Source organism: Octopus bimaculoides, chromosome 9, assembly GCF_001194135.2.
Source record: "Octopus bimaculoides isolate UCB-OBI-ISO-001 chromosome 9, ASM119413v2, whole genome shotgun sequence".
Taxonomy (NCBI): domain Eukaryota; kingdom Metazoa; phylum Mollusca; class Cephalopoda; order Octopoda; family Octopodidae; genus Octopus; species Octopus bimaculoides.
Window position 1 is genome coordinate 21,834,915 of NC_068989.1, and position 6,541 is coordinate 21,841,455.

The 6,541-nt window shown below is 33.8% G+C and overlaps 1 protein-coding gene across 2 annotated transcripts in view; it reads right to left on the reverse strand.

Moving 5' to 3' along the window:
• The window catches only part of LOC106883588 (ethanolaminephosphotransferase 1), an 89,843-nt gene that overhangs the window by 82,828 nt on the left and 474 nt on the right, over positions 1-6,541 (reverse strand). The gene's annotated exons all lie outside the window — the stretch shown is intronic.

Here is a 6,541-nt window from a genome sequence, read left to right on the forward strand (position 1 = left end):
ATATATATATATATATATATATATACACACATACACACAATGGGCCTCTTTCAGTTTCTGTCTACCAAATCCATTCACAAAGCTTTGGTTAGCCCGAGGCTATAGAAGACACTTGCCCAAAGTGCCACGTAGTGGGACTGAACCTGGAACCATGTGGTTGGGAAGCAAGTTTCTTGCCACACAACCACGTGTGTGCCTATATCATTGATTGGCAATACCACATTGGAAGATATGAAATTTCTGTTCATGGAGCCAGTGCTGGTTTGGCGTAATGTATGTAGGATGCATATTGGTTGCTGCCATCACCTCTCATATGTTGGAAGCTAGCAGAGTCATGGAGGTTGCCTTTCTTGAGAACAAGACACGCTCTATCCTGTTTCCGAAAGAGCTTAGTACAATTGATGAAGATTATGAAGAGAAGGAGGCTTAATAACAGAAGGAATATTGAAACTGATGTATTTCTAATGTGAATGTAATATTGTGGTGTTTAGCTTTAAGTCAAAATTGATCAAATAGACCTAAGACCATCTTTTTTATTTTTCATTTTATTTTTAGATAGCCTATCTATATTATTAGGAAGCAGCAGTAAAAGGTGACTTCAAGAAGCTGAACCTTATGAAAGCAGTAACAAAGGACAGCACAAGTAGCAAGATGCTATGCAGAAAAATGCCCTTCCAACCCATGCAAACATGGAAAAATGTATGTAAAATAATATCTAGGACTATATTATCACCTGCATCCTTACTAAAGGAGTGTTTAAATTTACTAAGTACCAGAAGTTCACAGCATAAAAAGTTTCAGCTATTACAAAATATGTGCAGTGATTGAAGCAATATATGAAAGGATGCAAAGAATAGAGAATTCAGGATACATAAAGTGGGTTTAGACAGAGGACCAGCTTGTTATAGTAGTAATAGAAGGCAGAGACAAAGAGGAAAGTGGGTGAGATTATGGTTCAAGTACATGAGGAGAATTTGCTAAATCAGCCAAATAGCCTTCATTTTTGAGCAATGCTACCAAGGGCATTCACATATGTAGTAGTAGTATTGTTCAAGATTTCTGAGCAGTAGTCTTTCAATCATAAACATTGGGGACTTATTGAGTTAGGTGCCATTATTACACTGTAGGCTGAATATTTGAAAGCCAATCTTTTCTGAACTTTATTCTATTCATTCCAACTGCTTTATTTTTAACTTTTGAGTGTAAATGATCTTCATCTGCTAAAAGTAGCTGGCCCAAATAAAATTCCAGCCTTGTATTTAAAAAAAAAAAAATAGGAGGCCTCAATTCTAATGCAGTTATTCAATTATTTGTCTCAAGGAAGTGTTTCTTAAGTGCATGGATGAAGTCTATAGTTTGCTGTTTTCAAAAATTCTAGCAACAGTTTTTTTCCATCTCAACATAGGTCAATTATGGGAGTATTAAAGTTAGTCTTAATAATTCATTATTTTTATCTTACAGCATGATAATTATAAAATTATGTTAAATTCAGTTGAATATCAGTGTCAAAGTGTTTTGCTTTTTGAAAGTCAGGATGTATTGCACAAGTAAAAATGATGGTGGGACAGTGATCTAAATAAATCTAGCTGCTTGCAAGTGATTTTACACAAGGAGACAACAAACAGGTCTCCAAACCATCAAAGATGAAATAAAAATGAATGAACATCACCATTACACATGGATCTTAAGATTAATTCTTGTGATTAGTAAAACCGTTGCTACACTCCATGTCAATCATAATCAGGCTAATGTTCAAAGTCATTCTAGTTCGATCATATAGGCATAACATATCTAAGATTAGATTATGTTATGTAGCCATGCTCTTTTCAAGATAGCTGCGTGTAATTTGAGAGAGGTTTATTGAATGGGACAACTGAAAACAGGATCTGAGAGTAGTTCCTTGCCAACAGCATGTAATCATAGCTCAGTCACTACTCCTATGAATTGGGTAAAAGCTTAAACAAAAGACACCAGATTTTTTACTAATAGAGGACTACCATGATACCAGCAACACAGGCATTAAAAATGGGTTTCTCTTCAGCTCTGATAGTTTAGCAACTGTTTTCTCTGTGCTACTTATAATAAGGATCACTGCTTAAGGTTAGAGCATATCACTGCCCTATACAATAAGTTATGAATTAGACTGCTAAAATGCTTTAGAGTAGCTTCTTTAGTTTCTTTGTTTACATAACCCAGCATTTCTCAACTGGCATTCCCTGGAATCCTAGGGTTCCGCAAAAGGTTTCTAGGGGATCCCCAAGAAAGAGTGAGATAAGTTAATGATAATTTCATGATCATAATATTACTATACATGCACAACATGTTATAGGCTATTGTAATATAGACATCATCCTATCTAACCTATTATGTTATCAAAAAAATATAACCACCATATATATATATATATATATATATATACACATATATATACATATGTATGTATGTATGTATATATGATATTTACCATGTGAACTACGATGAAAAAAATATGAGAAAGATATGGTATATAATTTTTTTTTTTTTTTTTGTGCAGGGGTTCCTTAAAACATGTAATTTATTTTAAGGGTTATGCAAGGGTAAAAAGGTTAAGAAACTGACATAACCTATGGGTGCTATATGTGTGTGCCACATATGTCGTAAAGAACAGTTTACATAATAGTTAATACCAAGATTCTTTAAGGAGGTAGGGTATGATGAGAGATTTAAGTGCTAATCTTAGCATGTCAAATTACTTTATAGAAACATCCTTCAACACTTGAAAGGCTCTCTCATTGGTCCCTTTTAAATGTTTATGACGTTGTTTGTAATAGAAAAGTTGCCAAATTATACAAAACCTGATAGATTAGCTGTACTCCTTATTAATGGGCATATTTTCTTTGTTTTTGTCAAATATTCTAAATTAAGCCTTCAGTGAGATTTACGCATGTGGTGCTTTAGAAATAGCATTGATATATTTGTATGTTGCACTTATAATTTAGATATTACATACAAGAAATAGGAATATCTATGTCATGTATGATATACAATAGAGATATAGCAGGTGGAGTGGGATTACTCCCCAGGTGCAGGGGCAGTGCATAATTTTCCTCTGGTTTACCATGACTGTTAAGTAAAGCATCAAAAGAATCTCTGCTCTCAGATGCTGAGGTCTCTTAGTATGTAATTGGTATTGAGTGATTTTCTCTAAAATTGCTTGAAGTTTAGGTGTAACTACATTTGCTTACAACAGCTAAGCTGTCCTACAGCTATTTTGTAGCTTATGTATCCTCGGTTGCAAACAGACTCGTGTGGTGTTTTGAGTGATGTGAAAGGCCATAATGGTTGGAATGCTATTACAAAAACAAACAAACAAAAAAAAAACAATCTAGGAAAGTTTTATTGTAAATTATATATATTTGACTGTATGTGGTCTTCAAGGAATGCTTGAAATAACTTTGTAATAAGTGGAAAGTGGAGAAAACAGCCCAATGTTGTTCTATTGATTCAATATTAAAAAAAAAGATAACAGTTAAAACTAAATGAGATGAGTTACAAAGTAACATAGTTTGTATATGGAAAGAAGTGTAAACTATGTGAGATGAGTGTTTAGCCCACGGAGAGCTTTGATAAGTATGGCAGTTAAGCAATAAACAGAAATTTTTTGCTTTATCATGCCAAGGTCCCAGCTGTGCATTCCAGGATGTAGTCTGACAGTTTGGACATACTGTATTCAGACCATGATCCACTAATTCCGTCTTCTTGCAGACTTTGGTGGTGATCCCAAGAGAAATGTGGGGATGGTGGACTTGGTCAAAACATGACAGTTGCTCTTCTTTTGCATTTATTTACCAGTGTATGCAAACCAACATGTTTTTGAGAATTAGAAAAGTTATTTGATGCAACTGCCATCTGTATGTTAAGAGGAGCGGGTGTATCTTTATCAGGACCGAGTGGGAAAGATAGTATTTTGCAGACGTGTTGCGAGTGACCATGCAAAAATGAGAGGTGTTGTCAGGGATGGAATTTGATGTGACAAAAGAACAAAAAAAAAAAAAAAAAAAAAAAAAAAGGCCCATTCATGTCCAGGTGATTACTTTGCATATTTTTGTTTCATTTTTATACATGGATTAAGCATATGGTTTGTGTGCAATCTGTGATGACACAAAATGAAGTTGGTCTTTGCAGTTTGTTATGGAGATATTAAGGTCTCAGGCAAGACTGGTAAAACTGATGATAAATCAAATGTACACTCGTGTCTTTCTCTTATTCAAATACAGAGCTTGCAATTGCTTTTAGTGTGCATAATAAGCCTTTCACTTCTTTAACTATGATTCTATGTGCTGGGGATGATAAGGTACAGTGTGTAATTTGTAGTGACTATATTTTACATATGCAGTATTGTTATGCAGTTGAGTGTAAGAATTGTTTATATTTGGTGTTTCTGGTAAGAATTTGGTGTGTGCATTCAGATTAATTTATCAAATGTAATGCTCATTTATCTTGAAGCTACAAAATACTACTAGCTTCAAGATTTTGAGGATGTAATTGTTTATTTTTAGAATGACATTGTGAGAGGCTGGATCTGGCCAGTTTCAACATGAAACCTGTAGAATATTTGGGCTGGATATGGCTAAAGGGTTAAAGTTGGTCTGGACACCAGATTTCTAAGTAACTGATGTATGGTCAGAGTGGTTATGGGTCTTTGTCTGGAGAATTACAGGATAAAGTAGCTAAAATGTAATGTGTATGAGACTGAATGTATGCTTTGTGGAACTGAATAGACACAAATTTATAAGACAAATTCTTGTGGTTCTAAATTCAGGAAATCACAGATTCTCAACAGCACAACTACAAGTTTGTGAGTGTTTTAGTTTTAAGGGCAAGTGTGTATTTGCCTTATTTTCAAAAGGAGCATCTGCTTAAACCAGTTCGTGTACATATTACACCTGTCCCATTTCATGCCATATTTCTATACTTTTTGTATAGTAAAGTTTTATATTGATGCCTCAAACTGAAGGACATTCAACTGCCCATGTGTTTTGTCCAGGAAATGAAAAAAAAAAATATGTAAAACTGAATTTGATTTGAATTAATTCTGTCAATGACTATTCAGTTTTCCACTATACATTTTTTTAAAAATTGAATATTATTTATTTCCTGGAGAGCAGAGAGGTGTCTTACTGACAAACTATTGTTCCCAATCAGATCGATGGTAAGGTTACATTTGATTAGTAATATCTTGATTTCTGTTCTTATTGGTCTTCTTCATTCTTTCTTGTCCAATACACACACAAAAAAAAAAAGAAAAAACGCACAGACACTGATCAGGTAGGTAAGGCTTAATGTGTTCATTTAATTTTTGTGCAATATCAAAAGATGCTTTTACAGAATGGCAAAACAGAAAAAAAAAATTAATGGAATTGGTAGGGGGAGGGGTAACGAGCAATCCCTTACAATACTGTTCAACTGTTATTTTTAGCAGCAGTCATGTGCTAGCTCTGTCGGTCAGTTGCTTTTACAGTCAAAGAGTAAAATATATCTCGTCTTAAAACAAGATGTGAAAAAAATAATTGAAAAACAAATTATTTTCCAGATTCGCTTATTTCCATATGAATAGTGAAAAATTCAGAGTTCGATAGTAGTGATGGATTTACAAAAAGGTGAAAATTTGGTATTTTGAAGAAAACTATATTTACAGAATGGTAATTTCAGATGTATTACAAACATGACAGTTTAAAAAAAAATAATGAAAAAGAAAAAAAAAGTAGGGTTGGAGGATTAAAAATGTTAAAAGAAAAATAGCAATTATTTTTCTAGAAAGATATTTAAGAAACTCGAATACCAAAGAACGACTATTATGGTTAAACCGAGCACTTTGTTCGGTTTAATAGTAATAGTTATTCTGAACTAATCTGAAACTTGGCTGACTATAACAATTTCAAGCTTCCAAGGTTAGGGATTTTCGGAGGTACGTTTCCTTGCAATGTAAAAAAAAAAAAAAGAAGTGCTGAAATAATCATTATTTCGCCACATCTTGTATGGGCGAACGAGCAAACTAAATTATATATTTATAACTACTTATGGTCAGCGATTTTGAGGGAAAAGAAAAACTAACACGATGTATGTGGGACTTGAACGAAAAGACGGTAGATATCAAACTACACAAATGGTCATGTATGTGCCATAAAGGGATAGAGAGATGAGATACAGTAATAGTCATTTTTTTTTCTCCAAAGGCACGTATAGCGATGTAAGTGAACCTGTACACAAGCGAAAGTGGACAGTAGACATGGGTTAGCTAAAACAGAAATAATAGGCTATGTCGGCAACAGTTGGTTTCGTTCTAAAATGGTTTATTAAGATTCATTTATGGGGTGCATGCAAAGCAGTCAGGGAATTTCCAGAAAACAACGACGATGCCAATGCTGAAGGGAAAGGAAACCTTTTAAACGACCAAACAACAAATCTTATATCTTTTCTATCTCGTCCCACCAACTTTTTACGGCAAAATTATAAAAGCAACATTTCACATATCTTCCATAGTAAATACAGAGATAAATAC